A 27,846-nucleotide genomic window follows, 5' to 3' on the forward strand; every position below is an offset into this window, starting at 1 on the left:
TTTTACTTTTTTAATATATTCGTCTCGTATTATTATTATTATTATTATTATTATTATTATTATTATTATTATTATTATTATCTAAGCTACAACCCTAGTTGGAAAAGCAGGAAAGGAAATAATGAAATAAATAGAATAATGTGGTTGAATGTACCTTCAAGCAAGGGAACTATGTCTTGGATTAGAGTTCTCTTGCTTGAGGGTACACTCAGGCACACTATTCTATCTTATTTCTTTAACTCTTATTTTTTTGAAGTTTTTATAGTGTATATATGAAAGATCTGTTCTAATGTTGTTACTGTTCTTGAAGTATTTCATTTCAATTGTTTATTTCTTCTCTTTTAGTTTATTTATTTCCTTTCCTCACTGGGCTATTTTTTCCTGATGGAGCCCCTGGGCTTATAGCATCCTGCTTTTCCAACTAGGGTTACAATAATAATAATAATAATAATAATAATAATAATAATCTGGTTAGTCAATGTACCAGTAGCACTCTAGTGGTAGTATCTCGACGGGTGGCTGGTACCTTGGCCAACCTACTACCTGCTAAGAAATAATCACGAATTTTATTTGTTCACATCTAGTCATAGCATATTACATTACTGAAAATTCGTTGGTAATTAATTATATTTAATTTGAAGACCATGCAATTTATTTAAAACTGCAATGTAGTGTTTTAAAAGCCATAATGAAAGAATAATGTTGAAGCTGTAACGACAAATTTAATATTAACTGGATTAGATATGATATATTAAAAATATTTTTAATATTTAATTGTGATTTACGAAAGTATATGGTAGATAAGTGGTTTAAAATACATTTCCCTTCGTGGCTCGCAACGCTGTTGGAACGTTGACAAAAATGTAAACAAAGTCACATGATCAGTCATCCAGGGTTGCCATTCGTACGATAATTATAGTACGTGTACGATTATTTTGGGTCCGGTACGATGTACGATACATGCCTAAGGTATAAACAATGTAGTTGTGTGTGGGTTTAATTAAACAAATATACTCAAATATTTTGAAATAAGTCAATCATGTAACACCCTAATAATTATATTGAAACTGTGTACGATAATTTTGGTTGAAAAACGACAATTTTAAGGCTCATGTACGATAATTCAGTCGAAACAATCTGGCAACCCTGTAGTGACTTCTACTTAAAACATGGCCACCGGCCGCCTGGACTCTCAGGCAGTCTTCCACTCGAGGCTACTGACGTTTTATAGTTAATTTCATCCCACTTTCGATGCCAAAAATTGCGTAATGTAAGTGATTTCATACTGCTAAATAGGTGTTGTGACAGAAATAGGGCGTTCCTTCAATATCGCATAAATGCTTTATTTGTCAAAGGTGTCTGTCACGTTTGGGCTGAAGTCATGTCAAATGAAACCAGCCATTTTTAATTAGTAATGTGAATTATCCAATGGGAAGGAACCCTATTTGGCCACGGGGAGCCATTTCGGTGAAGCCCATTTCCTATGGACCGTACATTGTTCTTTGGAGCTTCCTGTAGCAGGGATGCAGAAAACTAAATTATGTTAAGACAGTTTATATGACGAATTTAACATTAAATCTCGAGATCTATTTTCATTATTTGTTACTTCTCATAAGTTTATTTCTTTTCCTCACTAGGCTATTTCTACTTTTAATATTAATTGGTAGGCTTACAATTTCAATTAGGGTATATACGTCTATGATATTCAGCTGCAAAGGTCAACAGATGGCCCGATTTCATATTGCAAATGTTTTCTTGCTTACTGCATTAAAATATAAAATTTATTAAGAGTATTTGTTATGAATTTATTATGAATTTTGATACAATATAAGAGATTTTATTTCATTTGGGTTTGTCTCCAAATGTTTAAGTTGAGAACTATCTGTATTTTATTATTTTTATCAAAATTATAATTATAATTAATTGCTAAGCTATAACCATAGTGGGAAAAACAGGATGCAATAAACTCAGGGGCTTCAACAGGGAAAATACCCCAGTGTGAGGAAAGGAAATAAGGAAAAAATAGAATATTTTAAGGTATTTATAAAGTATGTTACTTTTAGGGGTATAGAAAAATCGTTGGTAGTAGCATAGAAAATGTCGACCAATTGACGTTGTGCCAGAGTTGTAATAAGTCGAGAGAATGTCCTAACCTAAGGCACGCCCACCTAACCCTACATTGATTGCCAAGTCTTTTAGCTTAGTGGATATGTCGGTAAATGTGTAGGAGAGCTCCGCGGAAGATCTTGAAGAATTTAAACACCTACAATTCACTATTATATCATATAGAACGCTTATATAATAGTCAATATATGAGCAGCTTCTATTTAACGAAGATATTCGTGTGTATAGTTATGTTTCACTTGGATTTTTTCTAAGTGTTTGTTTTTGTTTACTGTGTGATGTCTTGGCTAAAATGAGCTGTTTCACCGCCTTACTGCATATGGCAGACTAGTTCTCAATGCTATTCTAACCAATAACAGGTGTTTTCTTGACGTCACACTGTTTGAAAACCAATCATGGCGGTTTTTACAAATCTAGCCAATGCTGACACTTATTACTTCACTTATCCCTGCTATTTTTCCACCAGTTACCACAGTTTACGTGAAGTTCCGCGGAGGAATATTTTTGTACGTCTCTGATCTCCCTTCAAACTGAAAAGCTCATTTTGCCGTGAAGTATGGAGCAATTAGCAGGACCTTCATCCTGTTCCGACTGTGTCACTTGTGACAATTGCTTTATTTCTTATGGGGATTTTTGTGTACATTATTCAGGGAAAGTTGATTTGCTAATTGCATTTGCTCAACGTCATGGTTTGATTTTGGCAGAGAAAAAGTGCCCTAATTGTGAAAATGTGTGCCGTATAGATTACAACAAATTAGCATTCCGGTGTGATCATAGTGTGGTTACTCGTGGGAAAAGGAAGAGGAGGTGCAATTTTTTCGTGTCTTGTTTCAAAGGTACATGGTTTGGAAACGCAAAGTTAGATATTGAGACTAATTTGAAGTTTGTGTTCCTTTTTTTTGCAAAAGGCGTTTTCATTTGAATTTGTTTCGTTTGAACTGAAACTCAATGTGGCCTTAAGGGGGGGTCGCAGGGGGGGCGGAGCCCCCCCCGGTAAGCCTAGGTAGGGGTACAGGGCCCCATAGGCTAGGTTAGGTGGGTGTCTTAGGTTCGGTGGTGCCCTGAAAATTACTGTGGCCTTAAGGGGGGGTCGCAGGGGGGGCGGAGGCCCCCCCCCCCCCCCGGTAGGCTTAGGTAGGGGTACATGGCCCCCAGGGTAGGGTAGTTAGTTGTATTAGGTTCGGTAGTGCCCCGAAAAATCACTTTTCTCCTCCTCCCCCCACCCAAAAACCCCGCTTCCCACTGGGGTCCCCCATAATTGTAGTTGTAGGTTTATGCTTACATTTTCTGTGTAAGAGTTAGGTGGTTGTAGGAGGATTATCTCACAGTTTCAAGGTAACTGTAGCTCTAATTTACTGTTTTCTTTCGTTTTCTACTTTTAGAAACTTTTAAACCGAGCGCGGAGGTCTCCTACACAATTACCGATATGTCCTAACCTACTGTAGGGTACTCCCTACCTAACCCTACTTCATTTGCCGTGTGTCCTTTACCATAAGGGATCGCTGAAAATGGTAAATATTAGAAATGATAGAAAGACATTAATTAGCCCTTTTACCCCCAGGGTATTTGGAAATTTCCAACCCTTAACCCCCATGTGGTTATTTTTTTTTCAAGCACATTTTGCATTATATTTTTTTTAAATTGCTCTAACCTCCGTAATCTTTGTCATAGAGAGGTCAGGTTGGTCTCATTCTCTTGGAAAATGCCTGAAGTTTCTCAAAAAATTAAAAAAAAATATTAAAAAAATTATAAATAGCAGTTTTTTGCAAGGACGTACCAGTACGTCCATGGGGGGTAAAGGGATGAGTTTTGTGAAACGTAGCAGTACGTCCTTTGGGGGTAAAAGGGTTAGTAGCAAGGGTAGAATGTAAACTGTGTGGGGGCAGAAACTGAAGACCTCTCTCATTTCATTCTTTACTGTCCAGACCTTAGCGACGAGAGAAGGAAAATATTAAAAAACTACAGGGTTGTTGTGGCGGGTGTGATAACGTCCCAGACTGGTGAACTGGAAAGGCGAAACTGAACTGATACTTTAATTTCTAGCCAAATACATGAACCATATATTTTTCCTACTCTATCTTGTGTTTTATGCATTTCTGACGTTGCTTATTGGGGAAAACCACCCAATCATGAGGTTTTGGACCCCCATTATACAAAGACAATTACAGGGGACACTAGTCAGAAACCGTGTTTTTTTTTGGGGGGGTGAGGAAAGGCCAAAAATAAGTGATTTGCAGCAATAATAATGGTCAGAAATAGAAAGTAAACACAAGATAATCAGTTGGATAAATATATGGTTCATGTAAGTGGATGAAAATTAAAGTATTACAATTTTCTATGATTCACTTAACGTCCTTCTAAAGGGGGTTTGGTCTGCCATTGCTCACTTTGGTTGCAAATAGGTGTAATCTCACTGCTCCTATGTTCTGGCAAGCGGTATGTGGATGTGGTGTGTACACCACCCCCGGGGTCACTTTCGGTGATTTTTTTTTTTTTTACTTTCACATGATCAACAAATGCTATACACTGAACGGAGAGCATTTTCATCCTAATCAATTGCCGATATAGATTAGATTACACTAAATCTCAAAATAGATTGTACTTTCCTCTTGGAGATGTCTTTTCATGTTGGTAGTACAGTAAAGTTGAAACTGAAAGTTAGGGTGGAAAAAATTGGCTTTTGTATAACAACATCCGAGAACTTGTGCATAAATATTTGGAAACTAGTAATTGGTTACAATTGGTTAAAAAAAAAAAAAAAAAAAACGGGTAATGATTACATTATTGTTAATACACAGAAAACTCCCCAAACTGCTTGGAACCAATGCATGCGCAGTAACTCGCCATCAGTCTCTCAAATGTAAACAATGGCCTTGGAATGAAAAATATACTAAACATTTTAATCGATCGATACACAAGTTATCATGGCCCAGACCCCATTAAACATAGAGAAAAGGCCAAGCTAGCCAGCACTTGTTCATTTCTTATAGTGAATTCCAGTGTTTTTAGTAATTAAAGTATCATACATCAACTCTGAAAACAATGAAAAGTGTATATTTTGTTAGTGAAAGTATTAAAGAAGTCCTGTCTATGAACAGAGCACAACAGATTACTGACGTTAAATGTAGAGCCATAGAATACCGGAGGATTGACCCACAATCTCTGGTAAAACTGACCCAGAGTGGTTTGGAGGACTGACCCATAATGTTTATTTTCTTTTCTAAAGCTAATTCTTTGGTATTATTGGGGCAAACCACCCGTTCATGAGTTTTTGGATCCCTTTATATAAAGACAATTTTGGGGGACCCCAGTGGGAAACCGGCCAAACATGGTTATTTAACACTTTTGAGATATGCATAAAGGTACAGAATCTAACAAACCCACCTAACCTAACCTAGTAGTTCCCAGGTCACAAGCCCCCGGACCCCCTTCCCAGGTCACAACCCCTAGCTGGAGCCAAGCCCCCGGACCCCCTTCCCAGGTCACAACCCCTAGCTGGGGCCAAGCCCCCGGACCCCCTTCCCAGGTCACAACCCCTAGCTGGGGCCAAGCCCCCGGACCCCCTTCCCAGGTCACAACCCCTAGCTGGGGCCAAGCCCCCGGACCCCCTTCCCAGGTCACAACCCCTAGCTGGGGCCAAGCCCCCGGACCCCCTTCCCAGGTCACAACCCCTAGCTGGGGCCAAGCCCCCGGACCCCCTTCCCAGGTCACACCCGTTAGCCGGGGCAAGCCCCCGGACCCCCTTCCCAGGTCACAACCCCTAGCCGGGGCCAAGCTCCCGGACCCCCTTCCCAGGTCACAACCCCTAGCCGGGGCCAAGCTCCCGGACCCCCTTCCCAGGTCACAACCCCTAGCCGGGGCCTAGCTCCCGGACCCCCTTCCCAGGTCACAACCCCTAGCCGGGGCCAAGCCCCCGGACCCCCTTCCCAGGTCACAACCCCTAGCCGGGGCAAGCCCCCGGACCCCCTTCCCAGGTCACAACCTCTAGCCGGGGCCAAGCCCCCAGACCCCCTTCCCAGGTCACAACCTCTAGCCGGGGCCAAGCCCCCAGAACCCCTTCCCAGGTCACTCCCGTTAGCCGGATTGATTTGATTTAAGTATAGATTTCTTATATAAAATTTACCAATGCCCGTTATAAAAGTTTTTATATGTTATTGTATTTAATCAAATAACTTTAATAATAAATGCACTATATTATACTAATAATAAATGCACTATAGTATGAATAAACATTGTGGGTCAGTCCTCCAAATCACTCTGGGTCAGTTTTACCAGAGATTAAGGGTCAACCCTCCGCCAGGGTCAGTCCTCCGGTTACCGATCCATATATTTACTTGTGCAATGTTCTTCATAATCACAGGGAAATAGGGTTGATGATTATATTTTAATTTTAGCTGAATACATGAACTGTAAAATTTTAAAAAGGGTCATCTTGTGACCTCAATTTCAGACCATGATTAGTAGCATGAACCGCAGTTCCTTTGTTGCTCAGTTGCTGGCTTTATATGCAATTAAACATTCCTGGTAGTCACTTATGCATCTGGCAAAAGGTACTGGATGTTTACAATATCCATCTTCTTTTTTCCCACCGTTATCCGTACATGAATGGGTCAGTTGCCTGATGCGTCCTCTCCAATGCCTTTGGTCAAAGGCATCCTCTTCCACTACACCTCTTTTCTCCATATCATCCCTGACCTTGAGGACATCTAATTCTCTGCCTTCCACTTGATATTCTCCCCCTAATAGGTTTATCCCAAGCCCTTCTCACACCCTCCCCACCATCCATCCTTAACACGTGCCCACACCATCCATCCATCCTTAACACGTGCCCTCACCATCCATCCTTAACACGTGCCCACACCATCCATCCTTCCTTAACACGTACCCACACCATCCATCTTTAACACGTGCCCATACCATCCATCCTTAACACGTGCCCTCACCATCCATCCATCCTTAACACGTGCCCACACCATCCATCCTTAACACGTGCCCACACCATCCATCCTTAACACGTGCCCACACCATCCATCCTTAACACGTGCCCACACCATCCATCCTTAACACGTGCCCACACCATCCATCCTTAACACGTGCCCACACCATCCATCCTTAACACGTGCCCACACCATCCATCCTTATCACGTGCCCACACCATCCATCCTTAACACGTGCCCACACCATCCATCCTTAACACGTGCCCACACCATCCATCCTTAACACGTGCCCATACCATCCATCCTTAACACGTGCCCACACCATCCATCCTTAACACGTGCCCACACCATCCATCCTTAACACGTGCCCACACCATCCATCCTTAACACGTGCCCTCACCATCCATCCTTAACACGTGCCCTCACCATCCATCCTTAACACGTGCCCATACCATCCATCCTTAACACGTGCCCACACCATCCATCTATAAAACGTGCCCACGCCATCCATCCTTAACACGTGCCCACACCATCCATCTTTAACACGTGCCCATACCATCCATCCTTAACACGTGCCCACACCATCCATCTATAACACGTGCCCACACCATCCATCTATAAAACGTGCCCACGCCATCCATCCTTAACACGTGCCCACACCATCCATCCTTAACACGTGCCCACACCATCCATCCTTAACACGTGCCCACACCATTCTCGGTCGTGACACCCTTATCATCTCAGTAATACTACACTGACTTTCTTCTTATTTCATCATTTTCCAATCTTTCAAACAGTGATATTCCCATAAACCACCTTAGCTTTCTCATCTGTTCTATCTATTTTCTATCCATGTGGGTGATTATTTGTGATATGTCTTTTGAGCAGGAACAGCTATGCTGTACATGTTAGGGAGCAGAATTACAAATGAATAATTTTCGTCGCTAAAATAGAAGATTTTGCGAAGGTTATGGATTCCCTCTGGCGTCATTTGTTTCTGAGCAATTGTACACAAAAAGTACGTTTCCGATTTTGACCAAAGTTGGTAGTTGTGTTGGGTAGTAACCCAAGGAGGAATTTGTAGCATTTTGGATAAAGTAGAGGTACACATCAGTACTGTACTTTGAAATAATCACAATGTTAATTACATGACAATTTGTTTGTGAACAACATTGCACAAAAACTACAGAACCAATTTCAACAAACATTGGTGGATATGTGGGGTATGATCCAAGGACGAATCCATTAGGCGTTGAAGAAAATACGTCAAAGTATAAGTACGCAGTGGAGTTAAAAAAAACCTTTTCAAGCTACCGTATGTCATTTTCTGTGAGTAAATATTACTTGGTATGAAACCGAGTGCCGGAACTGTTGAATAAATCGCTGCCCTAGTGTTAAGATTTGTAAATGACATCTTGGTAGGTGTGTCAGTTAGGTTTGAATATTAAATCAATGAAAATGTGTGTGTGCAGTGCATTGAATGATGTTAAAATTAACCTCTGTAGTTTTTTTTTTTTCACCTCTGCCAACAAAGTTTGAAAGGTTATGTTTTACCCCCTGTTTGTGTGTGTTTGTGAACAGCTTCCTGACCACAATTTTAATCTTAGAACAATGAAACTAGCAGGGATTAGCTTTCATGTAAAATTCTGGAAATGATTAAATTTTGGAAATTCAAGGTCAAGGTCACGGTCAAGCAAAATGTCCAACTTGTGTAATCAGCCATAAGTTTGGACATCTTTGTCACAGGTACTTCAAACTTGGTTCATAGTAGAGTGTATGAAAATCCACGCCAATTGATACATGTTAAGGTCCAAGGTCAAGGTCGAGAGATAAGCTGCTGCGGCGGAGGTCTGCGCCCTACAGAGGGCCCCTTTAGTTTTACCTCTGTTCTGCATTCCGTTATCCATCCGAGTGTTGAATAAAAGGTTTTTGCTGTAGGAACAGTCCTTTATAATTATGCCTGATTTTGCTCATCTCTTAACGTAGGCATTTACTCAATGTATGTAGAAAACAGTAACAATTATTTTCTAAATTTTCTTAGGTTACAACTCGACTGCTATTTTACGACTATTGTTCTCTAGTTTTGGGTAATGCCATAGCCTCGGTACCATGGTCTTCCACTGTCTTGGGTTAAAGTTCTCTTGCCTGAGGGTACACTCGGGCACACTATTCTATCTTATTTCTCTTCCTCTTGTTTTCTTTTATGTTTTTATAGCTTATATAGGAGATATTTATTTTAATGTTACTGATCTTTAAATATTTTATTTTTCCTTGCTTCCTTTCCTCACTGGGCTATTTTCCTTGTTGGAGCCCCTGGGCTTATAGCATCCGGCTTTTCCAACTAGGGTTGTAGCTTACCAATTAATAATAATAATAGCTGCTGTTACTCCCGTTTATTTATATATTGCGTGTTATTTCTTCCCCGTAGGTGGGAGTGCGGCATTACTAGTGGAACTTTTTAGCTTTCTTCGTTACGTCTCTTCCAGCTAATTCTCTTGAATCTTGCTGTGGAGCTTCTCCTAGCCTTACTTCAGTCTAACCTGCGGGAAATTTGCCCAGTTTTACCGGTTTGCTGAATGACCTTTCACACTAGTGCCAGGTCATAAATCCCAAATTTTTAAATCTATCCTATAGCAGCAGTAGGGGACTCAGCAGTATGAAGCTTCATCTTTGGTGGAAATGTGGGAGGTTGGGCTGTGGCACCCTAGCAGTACCAGCTGAACTCGGCTGAGTCCCTGGTTAGGCTGGAGGAACGTAGAGAGTAGAGGTCCCCTTTTTTGTTTTGTTTCTTGTTGATGTCGGCTACCCCCCAAAATTGGGGGAAGTGCCCTTGGTATGTGTGTGTGTATATTCAAACATTAGATGGTAATATAAATGTATACATGTATCTAATAGATATTTTTTTTATTTTTTCCAAATACTGTAACTAAAACATTCATTATATTGTACAAATTTATTCTGCATGAAATTATTTTCTGGTTTTACACTGGGACAGTAGATGGAACTAGAAATATTTTTTGTTCACGGTTTTATAAATATAAATGTTTGTACGCATTATAATGTATATTATCACCTTTCTACTCACAGGTAGGCTATGCACTCAAGACGGTGGTTAGCGGTTGTGGCCGGGCATGTCAGACCAAAGAGGATGCCGCCAGCCCTAATCCAATACAATTAAATGGATGGCCCCATTCCAGTTCTAGGCAAGAGGACCCTCCAAGCAAATGATACCTGATGGTAGATTCTATACAACTTGAATATCGGTAAGATTTTTTTTAAACTACCTTTCAACATTATTGTAAATATATTTCAGTATGAAAAAATATGTTCCTAATTGGACACAAACCTTTGTCATTTATATGGGTTAGCTCTGGAAGAGCTTTGTTTCGTCCAAATTGAAGAATTATTGTGGGACTGGCAGTCTAGTATGGCTGCCTCGTGGGCCCACCATGCCCTTGGGTGTGGCGATGCTAGCAGCTGTGTGCTCACTTTGCTCCTGGCCGCTACGAATTTTATTTGTCCGTTACAGACCACCTTGCAGTGTTTTGTGTTATAATCTTTTTCTTATAACTAGTATGAGTGCTAAGCAAGTGGTTCTGAGAATCTCCCCAGGCCTTCAAAGTTGCCTTTGTTACACCTTCATACCTTCATGAGCCAAGTTGACATAGACTAGCCACCTGTTGAGATACTACCGCTAAAGAGTTATGGGGTCTTTTGACTGGCCAGACAGTACTACATTGGAGCCTTCTCTCTGGTTACGGTTCATTTCCCCTTTGCTTACACATGCACCGAGTAGTCTGGCATATTATACATTCTCCTGTCCTCATACACATGACAACACTGAGGTCACCTAACAATTCTTCTTTACTCAAGGGGTTAACTAATGCTCTGTAATTGTTCAGGGGCTACTTTCCTCTTGGTAAGGATAGAAGAGACTCTTTAGCTATGGTAAGCAGCTCTTCAAGGAGAAGGGCACTCCAAAATGAAACCATTGTTTTCTAGTCTTGGGTAGTGCCATAGCCTTTGTACCATGGTCTTCCAATGCCTTTGGTTAGAGTTCTCTTGCTTAAGGGTACACTTGGGGCCCACTATTCTATCTTATTTCTCTTATTATTATGATTATTAAATGCTAAGCTACAATCCTAGTTGGAAAAGCGGGATGCTATAAGCCCAGGTGCCCCAACAGGGAAAATAGCCCTGTGAGGAAAGGAAACAAGGAAATTTTTTTTTTTAAGAACAGTAACATTAAAATAAATATTTCCTTTATAAACAATAAAAACTTTAACAGTAGAGGAAGAGAAATTAGATAGAATAGTGTGCCCAAGTGTACCCTCAAGCAAGATAACTCTAACCCAAGTCAGTGGAAGACCATGGTACAAAGGCTATGGCACTACCCAAGACTGGAGAACAATGGTATGATTTTGAAGTGTCCTTCTTCTAGAAGAGCTGCTTACCATGGCTAAAGAGTTCTTCTACCCTTACCAAGAGGAAAATATAGCCACTGCACAATTAAAGTGCAGTAGTTAACCCCTTGAGAGAAGAATTGTTTAGTAATCTCAGTGTTGTCGGGTGTATGAGGACAAAGGAGAATCTGTAAAGAATAGTCCAGACTATTCGGTGTCTGTGTAGGCAAAGGGAAAGAACCGTAAACAGAGAGAAGGATCCAATGTAGTACTACCTGGCCAGTCAAAGGACCCCATAACTCTCTAGCGATAGTATCTCAACGGGCAGCTGGTGCCCTGGTCAACCTACTACCTCATTTTTGTTAAATTTCTTATTGTTTGTAGAGGAAATATATATTTTAATGTTACTGTTCTTAAAATATTTTTTTTCAATATTAAACTTACCCGATAATCATGTAGCTGTCAACTCCGTTGCCCGACAGAAATCTAAGGAGGGATACGCCAGCTATCACAATACTAGAAGGGGGTGTACTAACAGCGCCACCTGTGGCCAGGTACTCAAGTACTTCTTGTTGACACCTCCTCAATTATTCCTCTGTCGTGCCTCCGGCTAGACGTTCTGGGATACGCTCATGGTCTTCGAGTTTATTCTCGCTTATTTGGTGATGTATTCTCTTTGATTTACGGCTGTCGCATTACTGGAAACCTTCTGATATTAGCTAGATAGCTTTTATTTAATTCAGTTTAACGGTTAACGAATTTTTGCTTGTTTTTTGGATCTCCCTTTGACTTCTCTTGAAAACAAAATGTCTGACATTTCGCAAGCCCCCTCCCATAGACGTTGTAGGTCTTGCAATAGACGTATTCCGAAGGTCTCGGTAGATCCTCACACCGCTTGTTCTGACTGTAGGGACAGACCCTGTCAGTTAGAAAATCGATGTGAGGAATGCGCCGGTCTTTCGGAATTGGATTTTGTCCGACTTTTAAAGTATTCTTCTAAGTTAGAGAGAATTAGAGCTAGGAGGAGTTCTTCTCACTCTTCTTTATTTTCCTCATCTCATGATCCTCTTCCTGATCCTACCCCTGTAGTGGCTACCCCCGATCCTACTGTGTGCCCTCCGCCTGATATGTCAGTGGTTTTACGTGCTATTCAGGCTTTAGGCGATAAGGTAGAGTCAGTGGTAAGTGACCATAAGTCTCTGATGGCCGAAGTGAAAGAGTTGAAGGCCAAGAGTGCAGTGGGTGAAGTTAGTGCCAGTGCTGTGACGAGTGCTAGTGTCGGTGCAGTGCCTTGTACTAGTGTTAGTGCCAGTGTGGTGCGTGGGGATTTTTCTGTGCGAGCCAGTCGTTCTCCCAGTCCGGGACCTCTTGCAAGCTCCCAAGCCCAGGGGAGAAGCAATGTCGAAGGGCATAAGGGTTCGGCAGGCCTTGTTAGGCGCACAGAATCATCCTCAGTGGTTGCGGGCGTGTCTACCACAGACCGTCACTCCCACTTGCAGACGATTGAGCCCGTCTTCCGCTCGTCCGCTGATCTTCTCTCGGGGAAGAATCGTTGGTCTCAGGTCTCTAGACCTCTTAAACGCAGAGTCCAACCCACGAGTGCTCAGCCAGGTTGCAGTCGTTGGCTCAGCTCTGACTCGCCTCAGTCTTCTAGCGATTGTACTCCGCCCAAGAGGAGTAAGGTACAACAGAGCTGCACCGGTGGTGCAACCACTGTTATGGCTTTACCTCAGTCTGCTACTGTCTCTGCTGATCCCAAGTGGTCTATGCTTCAGTCCATGCAAGCTCAGCTTTCGGACCTGATGCGTGAGTGTCGTGCTGAGAGTGCTGCACCTCCTGCACCTGTGGTGCACCTATCTCCTGCACCGGTTCAGCCTGTGCTGCACCCTCCTGCACCGGTGGTGCACCAACTTCCTGCACCCGTTCAGCCTGTGCTGCACCCGCCTGCACCGGTGGTGCACCAACCTCCTGCACCCGTTCAGCCTGTGCTGCACCCGCCTGCACCGGTGGTGCACCAACCTCCTGCACCCGTTCAGCCTTTGCTGCACCCGCCTGCACCGGTGGTGCACCAGCCTCCTGCACCGGTTCAGCCTGTGCTGCACCCGCCTGCACTCGCTGCACCCAGTCGCAGCTCCATCTGCCAGGCGTACGATGTTGAACCTCTTCCACCTGTGAGTCAGTCTGCTCAGCTGCTGCACCGAGCTCTACCCGTGCACCCTGATCCTGCTACTCAGACATCTCTGCTGGCTGGAACTTTACCTTGTTCTGCACAGCCTCGATCTATTCACGCTTCACTCATACCACAGGAACAGGAACTTGCTGCACCTCCTCCTTCCACCTCTGTTGTTGTTCCTGCTAGTTCTGACTCTGCGGTTCAGCATTCGTATCCGATCCCGTCGCCTCATTCTGGGGTTGAGATTTCGGATGATGAGGAAGCACACCTTGATCCCTCTTCGGATGTGGACGACTCCAGACCCTCTCCACAGTCTCTTGATTTTCGCAAGGTCTTGGCTCTTCTCAGGGAGGTTTATCCAGACCATTTTGTCTCAGCTATACCCCGCTCTCCACCATCTGAGTTTTCGCTGGGAGTGCAACAAGCTCAGTCTTCCTATACCAAGCTTGTCCTAGCTAGATCCTCCAAGAGGGCTTTTAGGATCCTAGGGGAATGGCTGCAGTCTAAGCAACTTCTTGGCAAGACTTCCTTCATGTTCCCTCCAACGAAGCTCACTTCGAAAGCGAGCGTTTGGTATGCCACAGGGGAAGCACCAGGCTTGGGAATACCTGCCTCTGCCCAGGCTGACTTCTCAAGTCTGGTAGACTCGCCTCGAAGATCTGCTATGAGACGCTCAAAAGTGTGTTGGACCTTTTCGGACTTGGATCACTTGCTTAAAGGAGTGTTTAGAGCGTTTGAAATGTTTAATTTTCTAGACTGGTGCCTGGGGGCCCTCAGCAAGAAAACCTCCCATACGGACAAAGATTCTGCCATGCTGTTAATGTCCTGTATGGATAAGGCCATCAGAGACGGATCGGGCGAGCTAGCGTCCTTATTCGTGTCAGGGGTTTTGAAGAAAAGGGAACAGCTGTGTTCTTTCCTTTCCGCCAGCATTACCCCTTGCCAACGTTCACAACTTCTGTTTGCTCCTCTTTCGAAGTTTATTTTTCCCGAAGAGCTCATTAAAGATTTGTCGGCTGCTTTGATTCAGAAAGACACGCACGATCTTGTGGCTTCTTCGGCTCGTAAGTCTAAGGCTTCCACCTCAGCCCCTAAGACTTACCGCTCCCCAGTGACTGATACTCCTGCGACTAGATTCATACCGCCCTTTCGTGGTAGAGCCCCCAGCCGAGGAAGCTCCCGTCCAGACTCTTACAGAGGCAAGTCCAGGAAAGGTTCCAAGCCATCCAAAGGAAAACACTGACTCTCCGATTCTCCAGACGACAGTAGGAGCCAGACTCAAGACCTTCTGGCGAGCTTGGGAGATGAGAGGTGCAGACGCACAGTCTGTCAGTTGGCTGAGGTTCGGTTACAGGATTCCATTCTTCCTTCAACCACCTCTGACCACTTCGCCCATCAACCTCTCTCCCAACTACAAAGAGGAGGACAAGAGGCTAGCTTTGCACCAGGAGGTGTCACTTCTTGTGCAGAAGAAGGCTGTGGTTGTAGTCCGGGACCATCAATCCCCGGGCTTCTACAACCGCCTCTTTCTTGTGGCCAAAAAGACAGGAGGTTGGAGACCTGTCCTGGACGTCAGCGCTCTCAACGAGTATGTCACCAAGCTGACGTTCACGATGGAGACGACCAAGTCGGTCTTAGCAGCGGTCAGACAGGAGGACTGGATGGTCTCATTGGACTTGAAAGATGCTTATTTTCACGTTCCGATTCATCCAGACTCCCAACCTTTCCTAAGATTCGTTTTCGGAAAGGTCGTCTACCAATTCCAAGCCCTGTGTTTTGGCCTAAGCACAGCTCCTATGGTCTTTACCCTTCTGATGAGGAATGTAGCCAAGTTCCTTCACTTGTCAAACATCAGAGCCTCCCTCTACCTAGACGACTGGCTGTTGAGAGCCTCCTCGAGTCGTCGTTGTCTGGAGAATCTTCATTGGACTTTAGACCTTATCAGAGACCTGGGTCTATTAGTCAATTTGGAAAAATCTCAACTCATTCCCTCACAATCCATCGTGTATCTGGGAATGGAAATTCAGAGTCAGAGTTTTCGGGCTTTTCCATCGGCCCCCAGGATAAGCCAAGCCCTAGAGTGCATCATGAGCATGCTGAAGAGGAACAGTTGCTCAGTGAGACAGTGGATGAGCCTCACAGGGACTCTCTCGTCCCTAGCCCTGTTTGTCGAGCTGGGCAGACTCCACCTCCGCCCTCTTCAATTCCACCTTGCAGCTCATTGGGACAAGAGTTCCACCCTGGAAGCAATCTCTATCCCTATCAACCAAGAGATGAAGACCACTCTCCTGTGGTGGAAGCACAACCTTCTTCTCAGAGAGGGTCTATCCTTGGCCATTCAGACCCCCAATCTTCATCTCTTCTCAGATGCATCGGACTCGGGCTGGGGTGCAACCTTGGACGGAAAGGAATGCTCCGGAATGTGGAACGAGGAACAACGATCTCTCCACATCAACTGCAAGGAACTGCTGGCAGTTCATCTAGCCCTGTTGAACTTCAAGTCCCTCCTGCTAGGCAAAGTGGTGGAGGTGAACTCGGACAACACCACAGCCTTGGCTTACATCTCCAAGCAAGGGGGGACCCATTCGAGGAGCCTTTACGAGATCGCAAGGGACCTCCTCATTTGGTCAAGAAGTCGAAACCTCTCTCTAGTCACGAGGTTCATCCAGGGCAATATGAACGTGTCAGCAGATCGTCTGAGCAGAAGGAATCAGGTCATTCCCACGGAATGGACCCTCCACAAGAGTGTGTGCAACAGACTTTGGACCTTGTGGGGTCAACCTACCATAGATCTGTTTGCCACCTCCATGACCAAGAGACTTCCTCTGTTTTGTTCTCCTGTTCCAGACCCTGCAGCAGTTCATGTGGATGCCTTTCTACTGAACTGGTCCCATCTCGACCTGTACGCATTCCCTCCGTTCAAGATAATCAACAAGGTTCTGCAGAAATTCGTCTCGCACGAAGGGACACGGCTGACGCTGGTTGCTCCCCTTTGGCCTGCAAGAGAATGGTTCACAGAGGTACTACAATGGCTAGTAGACTTCCCCAGGACTCTACCTCTAAGAGTGGACCTTCTACGTCAACCTCACGTAGACAGGTTACATCCAAACCTCCACGCTCTTCAACTGACTGCCTTCAGACTGTCGAAAGATTCGCTAGAGCTCGAGGCTTTTCGAAGGAGGCAGCCAGGGCTATTGCCAGAGCAAGGAGGGTTTCCACTCGTAGGGTCTACCAGTCTAAGTGGGAGGTCTTCCGAAGCTGGTGTAGAGCCAATTCAATATCCTCTACCAATACCTCTGTGACCCAAATAGCTGACTTCCTGCTTCATCTTAGAAATGAGAGATCCCTTTCAGCTCCTACGATTAAGGGATATAGGAGTATGTTGGCCTCAGTTCTCCGCCATAGAGGTTTGGACCTGTCTTCCAACAAGGACCTTCAAGACATTCTTAAGTCTTTTGAGACGTCTAAAGATCGTCGTCTTTCCACTCCAGGCTGGAATTTAGACGTAGTCTTAAGGTTCCTTATGACATCTGGGTTCGAACCTCTCCAGTCAGCTTCATTCAAGGACCTTACCCTCAAGACTCTTTTTCTCGTTTGCCTGGCAACAGCTAAAAGAGTCAGTGAGGTTCATGCCTTCAGCAAGAACATTGGTTTCACGACCGAGTCTGCTACATGTTCTTTCCAGCTTGGATTCCTAGCAAAGAACGAGCTTCCTTCACGTCCTTGGCCTAGATCGTTCGAGATACCTAGCCTTTCCAACATGGTAGGTAACGAACTTGAGAGAGTTCTTTGCCCTGTCAGAGCTCTCAAATATTATCTAAAGAGGTCTAAACCTCTCCGAGGACAGTCAGAAGCCTTATGGTGTGCCATCAAGAAACCCTCGAGACCCATGTCCAAGAATGGGCTTTCGTATTATATAAGGCTTCTGATCAGAGAAGCACATTCTCACTTAAAGGAGGAAGACCTTGCATTGCTGAAGGTAAGGACCCACGAAGTAAGAGCCGTAGCTACTTCGATGGCCTTTAATAAAAACCGTTCTCTGCAGAGTGTAATGGATGCAACCTATTGGAGGAGCAAGTCAGTGTTTGCATCTTTTTATCTGAAAGATGTCCAGTCTCTTTACGAGAACTGCTACACCCTGGGACCATTCGTAGCAGCGAGTGCAGTAGTAGGTGAGGGCTCAGCCACTACATTCCCTTAATCCCATAACCTTTTTAACTTTTCTCTTGAATTCTTTTGTTGTTTTTATGGTTGTTACGGTAGGCTAAGAAGCCTTCCGCATCCTTTTGATTTGGCGGGTGGTCAATTCATTCTTGAGAAGCGCCTGGGTTAAAGGTTGTGTAGAGGTCCTTTAGTAGGGGTTGCAACCCTATATACTTTAGCACCTTGGGTTGATTCAGCCTCCAAGAGGAACGCTGCGCTCAGTAAGGAAGACGAACTTAAAAAAGAGGCAGAGTAACGGTTCAATTCGACTTCCTTACCAGGTACTTATTATTTCATTTGTTATTAGAGATAACTGTTATATGAAATGTGGGGATACTTGGCTATCCTTTAATCTTGTTCACTGGTTTTCACCCACCCCCCTGGGTGCGAATCAGCTACATGATTATCGGGTAAGTTTAATATTGAAAAATGTTATTTTCATTAGTAAAATAAATTTTTGAATATACTTACCCGATAATCATGATTTAATTGACCCTCCCTTCCTCCCCATAAAGAACCAGTGGGATCGAGGAATAATTGAGGAGGTGTCAACAAGAAGTACTTGAGTACCTGGCCACAGGTGGCGCTGTTAGTACACCCCCTTCTAGTATTGTGATAGCTGGCGTATCCCTCCTTAGATTTCTGTCGGGCAACGGAGTTGACAGCTACATGATTATCGGGTAAGTATATTCAAAAATTTATTTTACTAATGAAAATAACATATTTTTCCTTGTTTTCTTCCCTCACAGGGCAATTTTCCCTGTTGGAGCCCCTGGGCTTTAAGCATTTTGCTTTTCCAACTAGGGTTGTAGCTTAGCAAGTAATAATAATAATAATATTAATGTAGTTTGAACAGCAGCTGTGAATCCCAACAGCGTTGCAAATCATCTGCTACTAAATTAAAATAAAGAAAGAGGATATTGGAAAAAAAAATGAAAATTGAAAGGAAAGAAATCATTCAGAGAAATTATGAGATCTTTTTCCTTTTTACCATGAAGGAACTTCAAAGAAGGTGGTTTTGCTAAACAAATCCTTTAGTTAAATTCATTCTTATTAGGAAAGTCGAGATGAGCTCCATATTTTTCGTAAGTAGTATTTCTGTACTTCCTAAAATAGTATAGGCCTTGCTTTTGCTTTTAGCATTTTACTTCGACTTGACCCGGGCTGATGATGCTGAATCATATCTGCCTCAAAGTTACTAAGCTGCTGCTGTTATTATTATTACTAGCTAAGCTGCACCCCTACTTAGAAAAGCAGGATGCTATAAGACCAACATGCACACCTTGATGAGTGCATACATTTTTGTTTTCTCTTTGTTATTGGTTCGTTTGAGTTTTCAGTAGTCAAAATATTGAAGTGTGTCTTTTTAGTTTTTCTTAAGTACATGCTGATTTGGTATGCGATCTCATTTATGGCGTGATCTCAGAAATGATTATTTTGCTATGGTATGCGATCTCAGTATTTTTAATAGGTACATACATACGTATACCAAGGCACTTCCCCCAATATTGGGGGGTAACCGACATCAACAAAGAAACAAAAACAAAAAGGGGACCTCTACTCTCTACGTTCCTTTTAATAGGTAAAAAGAAAAATAAAGAATAATAGAAAATCTAATGGTTCTTGCTTCGTCATGCGCTCACTTTGCTCGCAAAATAAAAACATCAAACTCCGTATTTACTGGCAAGCGGTAATGTTCAGCTGCATATGCTAACATCAATGATTGATTATTATTTCTTATATAATTATTTCTGTTATGTATATACAGTATATATTTTTTTTAGAAAATCTAATGGTTCTTGCTTCGTCATGAAGTGAAATGAGAACACTACTCTCAGCTGAGACTGCATACCAAAATAAAAGCACGACTTTGAGATCGCATACGAAAACGGCAGCTGATATACTTTACGTTTACTTTAAGGGCTGCTTTTCTGGTCCTATGCTGCAGGGGAACCCAACTCTCCACTGGACCTTCACAGACATTTTATCATTTATAGTCCAAGGCATTCGGTAGTTCACAGTTGGAAATGTGTGACCCACATTATTATTATTATTCTTATTTTTACTAGCTAAGCTACAACCCTACTTGGAAAAGCAAGATTCCATAGCCCAAGGGCTCCAACAGGGAAAAATAACCCAGTGAGGAAAGGAAATTAGGAAATATTTAAGATAGACTTTATCAACAATTGAAATAAAATATTTTAAAAACATCAGCAAAATTAAAACATTTCATATATAAACTGGGATGAGTTATGATTAGCATAGATAGTTCAGATATAACAGGTTTATTTAACTGCGTAATAGTGTAATAAAACGAAAATAGAAATTTTCCTTAGCTTTCGACAATGTAAGTTTGGCTAAAGCATACTCAGACTTTGTACAGTATTTACTTTAAGGCCAGTTCTGAGAGACCAGACCAAGACTGGACCCCTATAGGCCTTCTCCTTATTTAAGATAGGCAAAGGCTAGGAGAAGGAAAACTCCAAAATCAAACCAAACGAGACCCCAACGGCGGAGCTTCCCAGCGCCGGCGGAAGAGGGCAATGCCTGTTGGGCAGGCAACAAGGCGGGCCTTGACATAACAAGAACCCGGCGACGACTTTAACTGTAATGCACAGGGGACAATCAGTACAGCAGTACTACAGATTTTGACAGTGTTGTTTTAGAGTATTTGCCCAATTAGTGGCTAATTAAGAACAAGCAATTTCATTTGGTGGTTTGGTAAGAAGTACTGTATTTTAGATACCTGTTTGTAGTGGGTATGGTACATCTTTTAGCAGCCAGTAAATTGTTGTAGACATTAGAATGAGGCAAACTGATTGAATTTCATATTCTGCCTTTGTCTGTTAATTCACTTGTTTTTTATGGTACCTGTGAACTAATTCTGTTTGGGGTCGCTGTTGCATCCGGTCTTTAGTCCCACCTAATTCTTACCCTTCTAATGGATTACTATTCTTCCTTTCTCTCAGCTTGCTGTCTTACCTCTTTGTACTTCATAGGGGTCAAGTGTCTTCAATGCAATTCTAATCCTGTTTAGGTGTTGTGATCATGCATTGTCCAGCAGCAAATATTCTCACTTCTATTTTTGGTTGAATTGATGTCTTTCATTTTGATGGGATTGTGATCCTTATTGTCCTAAATTTTAAATTACTAATTATTCATAAATTTACTTCAATTTTACTTTATTTTGAGGGCTGGTTTCCTGGAACCTTATGCAGTACAAGAATGTTTGTCATTTAAAGTCTTTTGTATTTAGAGTAATACACAGCTTATTCCATGTTTAAAATCCACATTACTGAAGCACTTGAAAAACAGAATGTCCTCAGTTTCTTCTTGAAAGTTTTGTCTTCAGTCTTTTGGATGTTTAGTGGAAGCTTGTTATATAGTCTTGGAGCCTCATGTTTGAAAGTTGTAGATCCTGCTGTAGACATGCATCTTGGCTCCAATAATTTGAAACTATCTTTAACTATTCTTGTGTTTACACGATTCATTGTCTGCACAATATGTAGCAATTCTCTTTGATATTTTAGATGTCTGATAACTTGATGGGTTATTACACAAACATTATCTTAAAATTTTCTAGCTTGAAGAGCCAATTTAATTCAATTAGTATAGGAATGATCCTTTCTCAGGGTGGGACACATTTTATCAATCTTTCTCCTCTTGTTTATTATGTTTTGTAATTCCATAAGTTGCACTTTGGGTAGATTCTTGTGGATGGAGTTCCAGTAGTCAATCTTGGTGAGAACACAGTTAATTACGGGTTTCTGTACAAAATACACATCCAGTTACCTCTTTGCAAAAGCAATGTTTTTAAGGTGATATTCAGTGTTTCTTACTACATTATGACTTCAAGCACTGAGAGATACATTACAGTCAAGTGATACCTCTAGGTCACAAAATTTACTTTATACTGTATTGGGATCAAGTTGTTAATATTTGTGTATGTCGCCAAAAGTTCTTAAGTTGTTTTTCTTTAATTTAGTTATATATTTGTCATCCATTCCCTAACACTGGTAAGAACCTGGTTTAAAGTTTCAGCGGTATCATCATTGTCATTTATGAAAAGTAGAGCTGTGTATCATCCGCAAACTGTTTACACTCCACTTCATACATTTGATAGATCTAAAGTATAGGTACAGAATAAGACTGGGCCTAGTACACTTTCCTTGGGTACCCATCTTTTTAATTGTTCTTAAGATAAATGAGTTTCCAATTCATAGACAGTAGTTTGTCAACCAAGTAATCTTTTAGATACTCAAAGGATCCATCTTCGATACCACTGGGCCTTAATTCATTGAATAGCAGTTCGTGCACAACTATCGAAAGTAGCGCTAAGATCAGGTAATATCAAGATACAAAATTTGTTTACATCCATCGTTTGCAGCTGATCATTTACAAAGGCAAATGAAATATAATTGTCTGTATGCTGAACGGTTGTCTGGCAATGCTTCAAATCTTTAAGAAGTGACTAACTAGTTGTTCAAGAATGATATATTCCAACAATTTTGAAAGGGGCGTTGACTATTGCACTGTAATTGTTCAGTGGCTATTTTTCTCTTGGTAGAAGAGAGACTAGATTATGGTAAGCAGCTCTTAACCCTTTTACCCCCAGGCTATTTGGAACTTTCCAATCCTTAACCTCCAGGGGTTATTTATTTTTCAAGCACATTTTGCAGTATATTTTTTTTTTAAATTGCTCTAACAGCCTTAATTTTGGTCATAGAGAGATCAGGTTGGTCTGATTCTCTTGGAAAATGCCTGAAGTTTCTCAAAAAATTATCAAAATTATGCAAAAAAAAATTTTAAATAGCAGTTTTATGCAAGGACGTACCAGTACGTCCATGGGGGTAAAGGGATGAGTTTTGTTAAACGTACCAGTACGTCCTTTGGGGGTAAAAGGGTTAAGAGGAGGACACTCCAAATTCTAACCATTGTTCTTTGGTCTTGGGTAGTGCCATAGCCTCTGAACCATGGTTTTCCACTGTCTTGGTCTCAAACCCAAGTCCAGCATATTACCAGGCAGAGACATTTCTAATATGCTACCAAAACCCTTTGGGATAATACTAAGAATTATCCTATTGAAAATGCCTCTGCCAGGCAATCTGCTGGACAGGTTTTCAATATCTGCTCGAGCATGATAGTTTCTTGTAGTGTCTGCAACCTCGCCATCCTTGAGAGCTAAGGATGGGGGTTTTGGGGAAGCTAAAGATCTACCATTTCCTACCCCTCCCTGGTCCTAGCTTGGGTGAAGAGGGCATTTGGTGCTGATCATATGTATATATGGTAATTCTCAGGAGCTTGTTAATGTCCCTTGCTTCTGCCATTCATGAGTGGCCTTTAAACCTTAAAATCCAGACAAAATTCTTTTAAAGCAGTCTCAGATGAAAGTGTCAGGAATGACTTTACTTTACTTTAAGGGCTGCTTATCTGGTCCCGTACAGCAGGGGAAACCCTACTCTCTACAGGACCTCCAGAGTCGTATTATGATGTTCATTCGGGAACATTTAACATTTCACAATGCACATTGTTCGCTTACTGTTCGATCATCTTTGTCAAAACAGGAGAGTATCATTGATTGTGGGTTGGTAACTCCATATTCGTGTGGGGGTGGGTGGTCGGGGAAAAGTAAAATACAAATGGTTTAAGGAAAATGAGGGATCTTTGCCCACACTGGAATGAGTGTTGTTCGCTTTTCAACTATTTATTGTTATTATTATTATTGTTACTTGCTAAACTACATCCCTAGTTGGAAAAGCAGAATGCTATAAGCCCTAGGGCTCCAACAGGGATTATATCCCAATCCCAGTGAGGAAAGGAAATAAGAAAGCTTCAAGAAAAGTAATTGACAATATAAAATATTTCAAGAACAGTAACAAATATTTCAAATATAAACTATAAAATCTTTAAGAAAAACAAGGAGAAGAGAAATAAAATAGAATAGTGCACCCAAGTGCACCCTCAAGCAAGAGAACTCTACCCCAAGACAGTGAAAGACCATGGTAAAGAGGCTATGGCACTTTCCAAGATCAGAGAACAATCATTTGATTTTGGAGTGTCCTTTTAGAAGAGCTGCACTGTAATTGTTCAGTGGCTTCTTCTCACTTGGTAGGGTTAGAATAGATTTTTTAGTTATGGTAAGCAACTCTTCTAGAAAAAGGACACTTCACTAGAAAGGCAACATCTCCCTCTCCATGCAACCATATACTGGACTGTATTAATCTTTTCCAGAAATGGATCCCCGATAGATTTACAAGAAATCACTCTGAAGTAGTTTAAGCAAAAGTCATGATTAACGTCCTGTGGGCGTATATTATAGGTATTTCCATACCAAATTTCAGGTCATATGATTTAAATATCAGGGCATAAGAGCAAAAAATGCAATTTTTTGGTCTATAAAGAGTAAAAATTCTAAAAATCATTTTAAAGTAATGCATACAAAAAAAAATGACCTACATCTTGTGGACATATATCATACAAAATTTCAGATCATTTGGTTTACGTGTGAGGGCACATGAGCCAAAAATGTAAATGTTTTGTCTAAAAATGAACAAAAATTGCAAAATTAACCATTTTGAAGAAACTTGTTCCAAAAATGTTTAGACTTTCTATTCATCTAGGGCACCTCGGTATCAATTTTCAATTCATTTGGTTGTAATACCAGGGCACAGGAGACCAAAATATAATTTCTTTTGTCAGAAAATGGCAAAAAAATAAATTTGGTATGTATCAAAAGAAAAAATTTAAACGCATCTGGGTATTTGCCCACTCGACCTCTGTGCCAAATTTCAAGTCATTTGGCCCAGCAATGACCAAGATGAATTGATTGGAAGATTTGGCAGCAGGAGGTGAAGAAACATTCAAGAAAAACAATATACAGTATGTCCCTCACATGGAGTGGGGTATGAAAATCAAACCATTGTTCTTTAGTCTCGGGTAATGCCGTAGTCTCTATACCATGGTTTTTCACTGTCTTGGGTTAGAGTTCTTGTGCTAGAGGGTACACTTAGGCACAACATTCTTTCCTTTATTTCCTTTCCTTACTAGGCTATTTTCCTTGTTGGAGCCCTTGGGCTTTTAGCATCTTGATTTCCCAACTAGGGTTGCATCTGGTATACAAGCTTTGAGATAAATGATTTAATCTTACTGAATGGGTCTGTGCATGTATTGTACCACTATATAAGGGTAAGGGAGATGTGCATGAGTGTTGTAATTCAAGAGGTATTAGTTTGTTGAGTGTAGTTGGAAAAGTGTATGGTAGAGTACTGATTAATAGGATTAAGGATAAAACAGAGAATGCAATCTTGGAAGTACAGGGTGGTTTTAGAAGAGGTAGGGGTTGTATGAATCAGATTTTTACAGTTAGGCAGATATGCGAGAAATATTTAGCAAAAGGTAAGGAGGTGTATGTTGCGTTTATGGATCTGGAGAAAGCATATGATAGAGTTGATAGGGAAGCAATGTGGAATGTGATGAGGTCATATGGAGTTGGTGGAAGGTTGTTGCAAGCAGTGAAAAGTTTCTACAAAGGTAGTAAAGCATGTGTTAGAATAGGAAATGAAGTGAGCGATTGGTTTCCGGTGAGAGTGGGGCTGAGACAGGGATGTGTGATGTCGCCGTGGTTGTTTAACTTGTATGTTGATGGAGTGGTGAGAGGTGAATGCTCGAGTGCTTGGACGAGGATTAAAACTGGTAGGCGAGAATGATCATGAATGGGAGGTAAATCAGGTGTTGTTTGCGGATGATACTGTACTGGTAGCAGACACAGAAGAGAAGCTTGACCGACTAGTGACAGAATTTGGAAGGGTGTGTGAGAGAAGGAAGTTGAGAGTTAATGTGGGTAAGAGTAAGGTTATGAGATGTACGAGAAGGGAAGGTGGTGCAAGGTTGAATGTCATGTTGAATGGAGAGTTACTTGAGGAGGTGGATCAGTTTAAGTACTTGGGGTCTGTTGTTGCAGCAAATGGTGGAGTGGAAGCAGATGTACGTCAGAGAGTGAATGAAGGTTGCAAAGTGTTGGGGGCAGTTAAGGGAGTAGTAAAAAATAGAGGGTTGGGCATGAATGTAAAGAGAGTTCTATATGAGAAAGTGATTGTACCAACTGTGATGTATGGATCGGAGTTGTGGGGAATGAAAGTGATGGAGAGACAGAAATTGAATGTGTTTGAGATGAAGTGTCTGAGGAGTATGGCTGGTGTATCTCGAGTAGATAGGTTTAGGAACGAAGTGGTGAGGGTGAGAACGGGTGTAAGAAATGAGTTAGCAGCTAGAGTGGATATGAATGTGTTGAGGTGGTTTGGCCATGTTGAGAGAATGGAAAATGGCTGTCTGCTAAAGAAGGTGATGAATGCAAGAGTTGATGGGAGAAGTACAAGAGGAAGGCCAAGGTTTGGGTGGATGGATGGTGTGAAGAAAGCTCTGGGTGATAGGAGGATAGATGTGAGAGAGGCAAGAGAGCGTGCTAGAAATAGGAATGAATGGCGAGCGATTGTGACGCAGTTCCGGTAGGCCCTGCTGCTTCCTCCGGTGCCTTAGATGACCGCGGAGGTAGCAGCAGTAGGGGACTCAGCAGTATGAAGCTTCATCTGTGGTGGAAATATGGGAGGTTGGGCTGTGGCACCCTAGCAGTACCAGCTGAACTCGGCTGAGTTCCTGGTTAGGCTGGAGGAACGTAGAGAGTAGAGGTCCCCTTTTTTGTTTTGTTTCTTGTTGTTGTCGGCTACCCCCCAAAATTGGGGGAAGTGCCTTTGGTATATGTATGTATGTATGTACTGAATGGAACTTTATGTACGACGAGTAATTGGTCCTTAACCCTTTTACCCCCAAAGGACGTACTGGTACGTTCCACAAAACTCATCCCTTTACCCCTATGGACGTACCGGTACGTCCTTGCAGAAAACTGCTATTTGAATTTTTTTTGCATATTTTTGATAATTTTTTGAGAAACTTCAGGCATTTTCCAAGAGAATGAGACCAATCTGACACCTCTCTGACAAAAATTAAGGCTGTTAAAGCAATTTAAAAGAAATATACTGCAAAATGTGCTTGAAAAAACAAATTAAGACAAAAATATCATATGAGGTCTGTGTGAAGAAATTGCTATTTTTTCTTTATAAATTATGTAAATCACTTGGCAGTATACTGTACATGTAATATTTGGAATAATAATTTATTTACTTTCAGATCTATACACTATCAAGCTTTTGGAAGCGGAACGACTATGCTGAGCTTCCGCTGATGAGGAACTCCTCACTCCCTCTTCAGAGGAGAGGAGGAAGAAGCCAAAGCTTCTCGAGGGGGAGGAACTGTGGATTTCTGCCTTGAATCTGCTGATGGAGTAGTTAGTATTCTTTAATTCATGTTTGATTAAGCACTGGTAGGTGGTTGTTCGTTTTAATGCTCTGGTAAAGTGTAATATATTATATAGAATATAAAAGTTAGTTTAGTGAGGAGGGAATTGATTTTCAATGCAATCTTAATATTAGTTCCAAACAATCATAGGCTATTTATTTCATTGTATTAGGCGAGTATTTAAGGTAAATAATATTTATCTCTTAGCCTCGTGCGGGTCCAGTATCATAGCACTGCATGTTACCACAGTCCTTTTGGATATTGGCTGTACCATACTTCCTTTCACAATTTCTCCTCTTTATCAGATGTCTTTAAACTTAATTATATAACAGCGGAGATTTCCTCCTAAGTTTGCACCTCTGCTCTGAAGGACCTCTCCATTTAGAACTCTGGGCCTTATAGCTCAAATTCTGTATATATCACAAATCACAGCTCCTAAGCTACAATGGAAATATCATTTCCCTTCCAGTTTACTATAAAATTGATGTCGACTACCACGTTGACACATTCCATCTGTGTGTTCCCTCTTAGGAAAGAAGTGCCATCAGTGCTCTTCCTCCAGGGCACTGTAGGCATTGCTTAAGTCTTCATAGCATTCCATCGGCACCTTCCATGTATTGTTCTACTTTACCTCAATTCCAGGTTCCTTTCTTCC

General features: G+C 41.9%; 1 long non-coding RNA gene across 1 annotated transcript in view; it reads left to right on the forward strand.

The window, feature by feature from the left end:
• The first annotated feature begins 1,155 nt into the window (after window positions 1-1,155).
• LOC137637301 (uncharacterized) overlaps window positions 1,156-27,846 on the forward strand; it is a 68,927-nt gene continuing 42,236 nt past the window's right edge. Inside the window, exons 1-3 of the long non-coding RNA XR_011043537.1 lie at window positions 1,156-1,270; window positions 10,149-10,324; window positions 27,024-27,180. This is a non-coding gene — a long non-coding RNA (uncharacterized lncRNA). The remainder of the gene's footprint in view (window positions 1,271-10,148; window positions 10,325-27,023; window positions 27,181-27,846) is intronic.

The sequence above is a fragment of the Palaemon carinicauda genome, unplaced genomic scaffold (genome assembly GCF_036898095.1).
Source record: "Palaemon carinicauda isolate YSFRI2023 unplaced genomic scaffold, ASM3689809v2 scaffold64, whole genome shotgun sequence".
NCBI lineage: Eukaryota > Metazoa > Arthropoda > Malacostraca > Decapoda > Palaemonidae > Palaemon > Palaemon carinicauda.